The 12212-nt window shown below is 45.7% G+C and overlaps 1 long non-coding RNA gene across 1 annotated transcript; it reads right to left on the reverse strand.

The window, feature by feature from the left end:
* Window positions 1-213: 213 nt before the first annotated feature.
* LOC132075163 (uncharacterized) lies at window positions 214-11403 on the reverse strand. Its single transcript, XR_009418723.1, has 2 exons — window positions 11284-11403; window positions 214-759 (listed from the first exon to the last, which is right to left on the reverse strand). It is a non-coding gene; the product is annotated as an uncharacterized LOC132075163 (long non-coding RNA).
* Window positions 11404-12212: the final 809 nt, after the last annotated feature.

Here is a 12212-nt window from a genome sequence, read left to right on the forward strand (position 1 = left end):
ACAACTACATGGCTTCAAACCAGGGAGAGATCAACATGAGGAACCTTGTTTCAGCAGTCATCAAGACCAGAAACTAAGCAGTCTGTAAACAAAAAGAGATGTAAAAATCCTCCCTCTGTTGTGGGAGTCAATAAGAAATTTTACCCTCTCAGGCTGCTTATTTCTAAGTCTTCTCAGAGTTAACTTATGCCTTAATACATCAGAATTCCTCACTGAGCCTTGCAAAGCATTTAATAAGTGTTTATTTAGCTTATGCTTATTTTTACATATGCAGCCAGCTCCAATGGGAAAATTAGTGTGTTAAAAGTTTATCAATTCATTGCTAAGAAATCATCCAGTCTGGATTCTGCTTAACAAGTGAGAGAAATCTTGCACTTTTCTCTGTGTTTTTATGTTTCTGTCATGCCTGTGATAGATGAGAATGAATCCTCTCATACAAATGGACACAGACCACCTGGTCTCAGCCTTTAGGTTCCCCCACAGTGCAGGTGACAACACTGGGGAACACAGCACTGAAGAGGTTGACAGGCATTAGCCTTCCCCTCATAATCACCTTTCCTGGCCATCACAAGGAGGATTAGATTCTCTGGAAACAAGGATTTCACAGCAAAAAGCAATCAGAAGTGCTGCACATGCCTTTCATTGGGTATCATCCATCCCACTGCCTTAACCTTTCATCAGGGGTCCTTTCACAGCATATAAGAGTTGTGCAGACATCTGAGGCCTCCTTCCAGGCTCTCCCTTCTCCTGGGGCTTGATCTGAGGGCAAAGAGTGGAAATTCAAAACAAACAGTAAACAAAACCAAGCTCTCCTAAGTGTAAGCCACACATTTGTTTGGGAGATTCTTGGCTAATTTTACTCGCTGTTTCCTGCTCGCTCTGGAATCTCTCTTTCCTTTTTTTTTTTTTTTCCCCTTCCCTGACTTGGTTACAAGAAAAACAAAGGGGAGTGGGGAACTCAGAAAAACATTAAAGGAAAAAAAAATATATATATACTCCCTCAAGAATCTCTTGTCCTATATCAGGGGCCTACCCAGCTCTGTAGCTGTAGAGTTAATGGACACATCAGAGTAGTATTTTCTCCTCCTGCTTGACCATCAGGTGGCAAACCCCTTCAAACACTGCTGCTTCTTCCAGATTGAGTAGGTAGATCTGTTTATGGATGGCCCAAGCCTAAGCCCCAAACATCTGTAGGACTTGGCTCCAAGTCAAGGTCTGATCTGAGCTATCCTAGAAGCTCCAGTTTTGTCTGGCCCCAAAGTTGTTGGCCATCTGCAGAGTGGAAATATGAGTGGAAAACCTGTCATCACAACATGGAGGGAATTGGAGTGAATTCTAGGCAGGCTACTTTAAGTTCTTCAGGATGGTTCCCAACTGGCAGAAAATTAGCTTAGCTGCAAGAATCAGTAAAACCACATTGGGTTCACATCACCAAAAGATTCTAGCCTGCTTCAGAAAAATTCATAGCATTCCAGGGTCTAAAGGACAGTTGAGAGAAAGCTTCCTATTCATTAAAGTTCAGCAGTTTTATGCTTTCAGGTTAGAGTGGGAGGATATTCCTGGTAGAGTGGGAGGTATTCCTGGGAGAGCTCCAAGAAGGCCTCCAGCAAGCTCGAATTCCTGACACCTGCACCAGGCACATCATCTGGGCACTCAACCCCTGCTGTGCTCACTGTATCTCCAGCAGAGAGCAAATAGATTCTCTTCCCCAGAAACTGAAAAACCCAGTTTACAGGACATTTCTTTGTACATCATAAAGAAGCAAAGAAATACAGAACCCCCTCCCATTGTATCAACAGCGTGACTTGAGGAGCTGTCAAACAGTCCGTGCCCATGATATTGAACCATTTCCTTAAGGGGATTGTGGAGGAGAAAAGAAGGCTTTTGAGGCAGCTATTTTTAAGCCAAGTCAGTGCCAATCACATTGTGTTACTGCCAGTTTCAGTCAAAGGTCAAAGCATTTTGGTGTGACCTTTTTCATATCTCCTAAAGCTTGTACTGTCCCAGGTGGAGCTGTCACAACCTTCATGTCTCCTAACCCACCTTTTTCCATGGCGGGAAGGATTATTTGAATGAGGATTCTCTGACACTAAACAAAATCTCTAAGGTCTGACTTCCTTAGAATAAACAAACAACAAACAATAAAACAACTAACTATGCAAGGTGACTCTCCATTGATGCCATAGTTGTTTGCACAGTTAAGACATAATTGATATACAGAGTCAGGAAGAAAGGTGCCTGTCATTGAGCTGTCATTGAAGTGAAAGCACAGACAGAGGCAGCAGTGTTGAAAATTAAAGGGAATAGAGTGTGCAATGATTTTTTTCCAGGGGTGAAGGGCAAGCCAGCAACATATCAATGCCACTCTCACAGGCCTTCCTGGATGTCCTTTACTACATATTTCTGTGTCAATAGCTTCTTTCAAAGTTTGGTCACCAACAAAGAAGAGCAACTGTTAGGTCTGCCTTGGCATTCTCTTGCTTATGGGTTCTGGAGGAGAGTCCTGACTGAGATCTTTAAAGTACCTAGGCCTTGCAGAAGTTATCATAAGCTGTTTTCCATTATCCCTGATTCATCAGCAGGGAAACTGAGGCAGCAGGAGGTAGTACACAACACAGTGGTGGATGGGAAGAGAATGTCTTGCCCCAGACTTCCAGCCATTTGGCTTTGCCTACCAGACAATGTTGGATCCTGGGTAAATAATGGAGCTGTCACACCCAAATGTTATTTTTAAACTGCGGGTATTGGGTTTGGCACACACTCCAGCAAAGCACAGCATGACCAAGGGAGTCCTGAGGAACAAGTGCCCTGCGCAGATGGAGCTGCTTTGGGGAAACCTTGTTGTTGTGCTGCATTTATGCAATCAGGCCCCAACCTGTCAGCAGCAGCAGAGCACAGGGAGGGCCCAGAGGGGAAGGACATGGCAGGACAGAGCAGTTGGCTCCACCAGCCACCACCTCCTCCACCCTGGTGCCCTGGCCCAGGCCGCGCCAGTCAAATCCATAGGGGGGCAGCAAACCCTTTGCAGTCATGGGACTACATTCCCAAAATGATCCTCTTCCACGCTCGGTCCCTGTGCAGCTGGAGAGCCCCACACACACAGCACCCTTTGGAAGGCCAGCATGGACTCTGCAAGCTCGGGGGAAGGAAGATGGGCCTCCAAAGTCTCTTTGAACTGGACATGGGTGGCCAGCTCAGCTCAGCAACCCAGCTGGGGGGCATGACTTGTGCCTGAGCCCATCAGTAGGGCTGGCAGGGCTCTGGAAAAGCAGACAACACACAGCTGATTTCAGCTTTTGATAGGAAAACCTATGCTTCCATCTAAGACTGCCAGAACCCTTTTGTGGGTCAAGGGATGCAGACTCACTTTAGAGATTTGGGGCATGGAGGGTCCAAGGTGCTTGAGGCTTTTACAATGGCACTGGTATGTAACAGCACAGGGACAGCCACACTGGCTCATCACAGAGGTCCCTCTAGCTACACACCCGGCTTCCATGGTGGTCAACAACAGGAATGGAGGAAAGACCATAAGGAAAAAAGCACACACGGACTTACTCCACCCCCAGGATTCTCCCTGTGTCCAGAGGTACACAACTTCAGTCAAATTTATGGTACCCCATGTCCTCATGCTCCCCTCTTACAGCTGCAGCTTTAGCACAAAGCAAACCTGAATTTAAGAAAGGGGCCAGAACTTACATTTTGTCTGTTTGTGTAGACAGAGCTCAGATGCAGAAGTAGGTGAAATTGTACCCCAATGAGCACGAATTAGTTAATTATAACTAATTAGCCCTTTAGTGACCTTGAATCTCAGGGCACTAACTTTGCTTTGAAATCCACACTAGCTCTGTGCACTCTCTCTCTCTCTCTCAGGTTTCTGGTCAAGCATCTCTAAAAACTTACATTAAAGCGATACTCAGTCACCCCCAAAAAACTGAGACTGATTTGCTCTCAGGACAGGTCAGGGAGAACAGACTAGAAAGGCACACAGGTGACTTACCCAGTATCCCATAGGCAGCCAGGGGTGAAGCTGAGATTAGCTGAAGCATTTTCCACCTCTCCCCTCCCAAGCTCCAGCCCTTTCCTGCTTGATTTTGCATTCTCCACCCAGCTGCCTTTACTGAGCAGTGCCTTTTAGGCAGCTGTCAGGTTTGGATGAGTGTCTCCACTCCATCGAATGGGCTGTCCCCCTTTGTGCTGTTAACCCTGATTTCCCACTGGAATGAACAAAGTAAAACAAGACAGATACCTTCATGGCAGTTGGATAGGAGTTCACCTCTCCCTGTCCCTACTGGAGACAATTTTCTCCTTATTTTCCCTCTCCATTAACAGCTTTCCTAGAGATCCTTTTGTCTTCAACTCCCTCCATAGGAAAAAAAAAAAAAAGAGAAAGAGAGAAAAATTCCTTGTTTTCCCTCTATCCTTCTAAAGAAAAAAAGAGTTGAGACTTCCAGGTCCTAATCCCTCCAACAGCCCTAGAGAGCGGTGGACAGGTAAAAAAAAGTTCAGCCCTTGTTTTGACTTTCCTCCTTAAAGAGAAAAAATAAACTTTGAAAATCAGTTCTACCCATTCCTTTAAGCTGCTCCATCATAACACAGACATTTCCCCTTCCTCAGCCCTGAGCACCCTCTCTGCTTGCCTCCACTAATAATATCCCAGACTAAACAACTCCATCCCTCTCTCAGTGGCTCACCTGCCTGCCCTGGCTACTGCCTGCCTGAGCTCAGGGAAGAGACACCAGTTGCTAAGCTCTACACAGCTCCTAAAGAGGAGGGGGAAGAAACAGGAGTCCTGGGAAGTGAAAAGAAAGGAAAAGGGAGAGGATTTGGTAGCAGGTTAAGAAATGGACATGCAGGTGCAGGGAGATGCAACCCTAACAGAAGGGGGGCTTGTAAAAAGACCTCAGCCATGCTGGCTTTTAGCAGGGGGTGCCTGCCATCCCCAGATTTATCTCAACATCTCAGCAGCAGTTACTATCCAGCCACACCTTCTTCTCCCTTTTACCTTACAACAGCACAGCATCCTTCCCTCAGGATCCCAAACAGTGAGGTTTAAAAGCCTTCTGTTAAGCCCAGCTGTCAAATGCCCAGGACAAATGCAGAAACAGAGGGGAGACTGCCTGATCCCAGCACAAACCTCTGTGATCAGTGCTGCAGTGTGTCAGACTAAATGATCAGACTTGGTGATCACTTCTGGCCACAAGGATGATCACTGAGGGAGATGATGGGAATCCATGCAGGAAGTTTGCAAAGCATTTGCCTCAAGATACCTGACTTGCAATTCTGCAAAACTTCACAGGCAGAAAACTGCCCTGAGAAATACTAAACCAACAAACCCTGAGCTCTGAAGTTTAAATAGCAAAGGTAGGGCTAGATAAAATTTTCCTTGGTGTTACTCTCTGTGGTGGAGAATGAGGCTAGCTACCTGGTGGATGGAGGAGAAAACAGGCTCCAGAACTCAACTGTGACAAAACCTTGGGCTGCATCCAAGAGGAGGGCTGTGCAGAGTCCTCTGCAGGAAAGGAAGTTTTATCAAGGTCTTTTCTGTCTGCTCAGAAGCTGGTTTCGATTAAAGAAAGAATCACCACCAGCTCCCTTGACTTACCCCAGTAACACATAACATACCATCCCTGCTTCCTTCTCTGCCAGTTTGCTCTAATAAAAAGCAGAATTGTGCCTGAAAAGCATGCTGCTCAAAGATGGCCCCGCCAGGCAGTCCAAGAGATGCACTCACCAGCAGCCGGTCAGACACACGCACGCCCAAATCCCCCGCTCGCCTGTAAACAAGACAGATCGCCCCCTCAGCTGCTCTATAGGCATTTCAGGCTGCTGTAGGAGAAACCTCTCTCCTCCTGGGTCTTACTGCTGTGTGCAAGGTGATCAGGGAGGGCAGGCATAGCTGTCTTTGTAAATCTGAGGTCGTGATACCTCCTGGTCCGTGAGAGCTCTCCATGAAGGCCAGTGTTTTAATTTCAGATGCTAGCATTTGAATTATCTTCCCCTGAATGACCATGAAAGTCAACATCAAGCAGACACCACCTCAGTGGCATTTATGTGACACCTGGAAGTGTCACCCCAGAATTAGAACAACAGCACAAATGATGCAGCAAGACCTTGCCATCATATGAAGCAGGCTTAGTTAAGTGAAGCACTTAAAATGTCATGCTTCTCAGACACCAGCTATTTAACACATTTATTATACCAAGAATTACAAAGGGGCTGAAAGGAAAGTGAGGGATGGTTTCCTCCAGGGCTCTCCTGAGTAACTACCAGCAGAAAATCTTTGACAGACTCAGATAGAGTAAAAGCCTTGACAACAACCATTTCCACCATGCTACAAGTTTACAGCCCTGGGTTTAACATTTGAAAACCATTCAGCAGCATCTGCCAGGGAGAAAAGAAGAACGAATTGTGCTGAATCCAGACCTGATGACACTGTAATGCATGACAGCAAGTCAACGAGGCAGAGAACAGCCTCTAAATTATTTGTAGTGATATGGGACACAAACATGAAGCAAGACAACCAAGTGGCACAAGACCTCCCTGGTGAGGATCACCTGTACAGACAGTGGCAAGCAGCAGGAAAACTTGGCAGGACAATGAGGGCTCCCACCCCAGGCAGGCAGAAGGAGAGGAGAAGACTGTGGGCCATGCATGCTCCCAAGCACTGCTGCCAGCCAGAGCAGTCTGCTCTCTCCCGTCACCAGTGGGGATAGAGCCACTACAGCAATGCTGAAGAGATGCTCTAGGAGCACATGCCGGCTGCACAGCACACTGACAGAGTCACAGGACCTGCATCCTTTCACTCAGGGCACCCAGCAGCTCCTTGTCCCTCAAAGGCCACCAGCAGAGAGGTAGCTGCCCATCACCTAGAGGTGGGGACAATGGCTAGGAGGGGCAGAGGCTTGTGTGCATGATGGCAGTGCTAGACAATACCAAAACCAGCATAAAATAAAGAATCAGACAATTTGCTCTGATCTGTACTCCTGCCCTGGACCTCAGATCCATGGCAGGCACAGCCCAGCCATAGCTAGCTGAAGGCTAAGGGAGGAAAGGTCTGGGCAGCCCAACTGCAGAGGCTGTGGGGAGCCAGAGCAACCCTGAGAAATTGTCACATCTTTCCTTCCCCTCCAATCCTTTCCAGCTTCTCTCCCCCTCCTCATCAGGAAGCGTATTTCATATTTCAGTGCTCAGGAACAGATCAAAGCTCTCCATCCAGCAAGCCAGCTCTGCTCCTGTGGGACAAGCCCCAAGGACCACCGCAAAGGGCATTTCCCCCCTCCAGCCACCCTCTGCTGCAAGCAGGCAAAAACAGTGTCTCTTCCCACTCTTTCATCTCCCTGTTTGATTTTCTTTACACTGCTTCTCAGAACTTGAAGTCAGTGGATGGTTTGCTAAAAGAGAGGGAAAACAAGCCATCCCAATGCTTGAATGGCTTTACAGCGAGACTCCCCCATGGAAAGCATGACTGAACATATGAGAGGTTTTTTAGTCTAGCTTTGAAACACAGGTGAGGGTTACACCCTGGGTTTTGTTATATTGCCTACAGCAAAGCATATTCTAGGGAGCAATCTAGGTATTTTATAGGTGCCTGGTCAGCATTGCCAGTTCCACCCATCCAAATGTCACAAGACACATTCAAAACACTGAGACCAGCTTTAAATAATCACAAGCCCTTTATTATTTAAAACCCCAAAAGACAGACCTTCCTTTCTTTGCCATCTGTTTTTCTGAGGTTTTAAGATTTATGCCATCAAACTCTGCGTGTATAAAGGCACGGTTTGGTTGCTTTTTTTTCTGAACTCAAACGTACAGATCTCATATAAATCCTTTGACCCCAGGAACTTAGTCTTTGGAGAAGAAAAAACATCAAACACAGGAAGATTGCCCCAGAATTGACAACCCTTGTTGCCAGCTTCCTTCCCAATAAATTTTTTTGCATCTTTCTGACAGCAGGTCACAGGTTGCCCTAATCATACAGCCACAGCTATCTAGGAGGGGAAGGCATTTGGGACAAGGTTTTGAAGAGGAATACTTATGGACATACATCAGAACAATGAAGTTGACATGTTCACCCAAAGAGTATCTCTCCTTCTGCTATTCCAAGACACATCATGCATGATAAGATTATGCACACTGCGTACATCCTCTTAGTATTTGGGTGTGCCTTATTTCCTCTCAACAATGTAATGGCACCACAGATAACAGGAGAAATCAAGATGGACTCTGCTCTCACTGCTACTCCTGTCCTACCAGAGAGCTCCACAAGTTGTCCAGCCTTATACTGGTACAATGAGCATAAAATCCACTCTGCCCTGGATAACATTGCTAAACCTGGCCACAAACAGGACACCTATGTGCCTTAAACAGGATTAGGCCCTGCCTAAACATTGCAGTCCATTTTTAGAAAGAGAAAAGTGTTGTAACAAGACCTAGACAGCACAAAGCAGACACACAAAGCAGTCTTACTCCATAGGTCAAGGATCCTCCCAAAAAATAGAAACCAACAAGGCATAGAGTCACTGTGATACCTAAACTTAATTCAGCCACAGAAAAGAAAAGAAGCTGTGGCTGAACTGGTTTTTTATTTCTCTTTGATCTGTGCCTGACTCTCCAGGAGTCATCAGTAACCAGGAGTAATTTATAATAAGCTTTAGGCTGCTCTGATTTATTCTGAGAGCTGAAGCCAGGTGCAAGGAAGTTCAACAGCTAGCATTTCTTGGCTTTTGTTGGGGGGAGCAAAACACTAAACACTAAAAATCCCCAGTGTGGCATACTTTGGTCTTCAATACAAATGACAAAGACAGCATATTCAGAAAGCATGTAAAAAGGAATCAGACTTTTTGCAAGTAGGATGCACTAATTGCTTCTTGAAAGCCCTTTTTCTAGCTGCACATCCTGACCCTGGAACAGCACTCAAATCATGCTGTGGCATTAGCAACAGAAAAGTAAAAAACACAGACCAAGTTAAGGGTGGAAAACAATAACCTTGATGAGTTTCAAAAGGAAGTGAATGAGATGGATGTTCCCCATCTATTTTCAACTTCCTGACATGACATGCAAAAAAAAAAAAAAAAAAAAAAGGGCAACCCAAAGTTTGATTCAGAGAGCAGAACTGCAGAAGTTATTATCAGCAGGACTGATGGGAAATTCAGCCACTGGCTGGACTTTTTCTTACACTTACAGATTGTGAACAAACAGATCTGAATTCTGCCCAAGTAAATCTACGAATTTCAAAACTATATCCCTGCAGGTTAGGAAGTCCACAACTATAATGGGTCAGCATCACCTAACTCACTTTGACTTCTTTGAATAACCCAGCCTTCACCAGCCCATTAAACAAACCCAGCTGCTCTCTTGGAGCTACTCACATGCCTTTTTCACTTGGATTTTTACTTTTTGCTATTCAGGGCATGTGACTGCTCACCTGCACTACATTGTTTGATTCTACAGCGCAAATGGATGACCAAAGACTTTTAATATAAGAGAACAAACAAGGCTGAATGATGAAGAAGTCACAGTTCACATTGTTCTGGACAAAAAGCCACTTTTGTGCTGGAGTTTGCAAAGCCTTTTAGATTCATAAACATTTTCCCCACTGTGCAAAGGTCATCTGCATACTCATAAATAATCAATAATATAACTCTTTGGAGACCAGCAAAGCCAAGTCAAATTGAGATTTTGCCAACATGTCCACAATACTGTTTACTCCATTAGTGCGCTGGACCCCGCAATTGAGCACTTGACTCTGTCCCTTCCAAATTAAATGAAAGAAATGTAAAAAAAAGAAAAAAAAAAGCAGCAAAGAGAAACCAAAATCCATCTGAATGAGTCAGAGCACCATGTGATAGCCGTCCCCTTGCAGCCTGCTCTGCAGCATGTGCTTCCACCCGGCTGTATATGAGATGTCAAACCATTCAGTCTATAAACCCACTTTATTATAAATACCAGCATCCTCTCCCGGTGGATTTGAGGTTGATTTTCTTTTTAAGTTTTAATTCAAGCCTAGCTCCATCAAAACAGCAATGCTACAATATTTCAGAAGCAAGTGGGTTTGATTTCAAGCACGCCAAAAGGCAGAGGGAGGGAGATTGTTAAGGGGAACAGCTAAATCTTTTCGGTTTCTCTCCTCAGCGCTATTGCGAAATCTTTCTCCGAAACATAAGAATGAAGTCAAGTTTCCATGTTTTAAACAAACCATGGTGTGTTATTGTACTGCACTTCTGCAACAGGGAATATAGGTCAAGAACTTTTGGACCTTTCAGATTTCAAGGTATACAAACTCTGGCCGCATTGCTATCTGTACTTTTCCTTCCTCGCCCCAACCTTTTTTCTCTCCACCTCTCCTCTTTCCCCTCTACTCTGTTCCTTTTACCCTCATGCTCTTGCTTTCCCTTCCCTCTTTCCTCTCCCTATCTTATCCTAACACTGGAAAGCTGCTACAAGATGTAGCTTCAAATCAAAGGCCCTGAAAATCTCCCTTATGTTTATCAACACATTTTCCACTCTCGGGTTTTCATCCGGTGGGATTCAAGTATCCAAAAAATGCATATGTGTGTGCAGATGAGCAGGCATAAATGTCTGCATGCGCCCATAGTGTGTGAAAACACATGAAAAGCGTGTTTGCGTGCATGTCCTTATGCTTGCAGGTTATTTTTATTTTTCCTCCCCCCCGTTCTGCAGCCTTGGGGAAATTTTCAGGCTGGATGCCGCAGGCTGGCCCTGTGCGTTGCAGAGTGTGTCAGGATGAATAATGGGGGCAAGCGGCTCTGCCAGCGGGTCAGGGAACAGCAAGTGCGTAAGAAGGCGGGATTGTCCAGGAAGCACACGCAATATCGGCCGCTGCTCAAAACGCATGGCCAGGCAGACACCAAGGCCGAGCCACGGGCTCCCAGGCCAGGAGAAGCACGCTGCCCGTTTCTGCTGACCCCTTGCAAGGGTGTGAATTATAGATTGCCACCCAGGAATACCAGTAACTTTTTCCCAGCAACTCCAAGTAGAAAAGCACTTCAGCAGATGTTTAAAATCAAGCGCTACTTTGGACCTTGTAACAGGCTGCACTTGGTCTCATTGAGCTGGATGATCAGGGGCAGGTCTTCTGCCCTTAAAAACCCCTTGATTTTAACCATTTGCTTAATAATCATTGAGATGAAGATCCAGGCACAATGCTGACACCCAACACAAGGCTCTCAGCTGGAAAGGAATGACTGTGTCCTAGTGAAGAGGTGACAGGCTTTTCCTGAGACTTTCAAGGGTATTTTTCCTGGAAATAATTTTCATACATACCTTTACTCCAGTTAGTGAAAGATGAGCATGCTTCACTCAGTATTTCACACCATTTGAACAGCATATGTTTGAGAGTTCAGCATAAACCTTCTTGGGCCCAAAGTTTGCTCATGAAAGGCTAGAAAAAGCAGTAGAGAAAAACAACAAGGTAAGGTTAGCACAAGAAATAGGGCAGAGAGAAAAATCCAGATTAAAAGATATATTCAGTCTATACAGTATTATATCCACAAAGAGCATTATATCCCAAGAGCTAGAAGTCCCGTAAGTGCCAAAATCCAGGCAATTCACATAGCAGCAACTGGTTCCCCTGAACATGGCTGTGACACAGCCAGTGTTTTCTACAGGACACCCCCAATCTTTCTTCCCTGGTGCCCATTCAAGTCCGAATTTTTCTGCCTGTCTGCCACAGCCTTTGTCCTCCTTATTCTGTACAGCTGCCTCCACAACTTAATTTCTCATCCTCTAGGACTTGGTCTTTTTTGGATTTTGAACCTCTGCTTACCATCCTGAACTTCTTTGCCCCATCAACAGCCTCAGTTGCCTTCCCTTCTCACATGTGCAATTCTCATCTGTACAGTTCCTTTCCTGGTATCAGTCTCCTCTTCCCTTCTGCCTTTCAGTAGCATTTCAAGTCCCAGGCCTCCTGCTGGTCCTCACTTCCCCCCTTGTCCTCCCTTGCCACACTCATTGTGTCCAGCTGCTCCCTTTGCTGCCTTCTCCCCCACATTCAGCTCCCAGCAGTCCCTCTGCATTTGAAGTTTGATGCACACCTCCTCCCTGCCTCCTGGGCACCACCAGAAATGAAGCCACCAAGACTGCAGGAAAGACAGACAGCTTTTTCACCACCTCCCTAGAGTCATGGTGCCATGAGAGTCATTAGGAAGGTTCGGGGATGAAATGCACTCTCTTGCTTTTGGCATAAGTGCCAC

The sequence above is a fragment of the Ammospiza nelsoni genome, chromosome 6 (assembly GCF_027579445.1).
Source record: "Ammospiza nelsoni isolate bAmmNel1 chromosome 6, bAmmNel1.pri, whole genome shotgun sequence".
NCBI classification, from domain to species: domain Eukaryota; kingdom Metazoa; phylum Chordata; class Aves; order Passeriformes; family Passerellidae; genus Ammospiza; species Ammospiza nelsoni.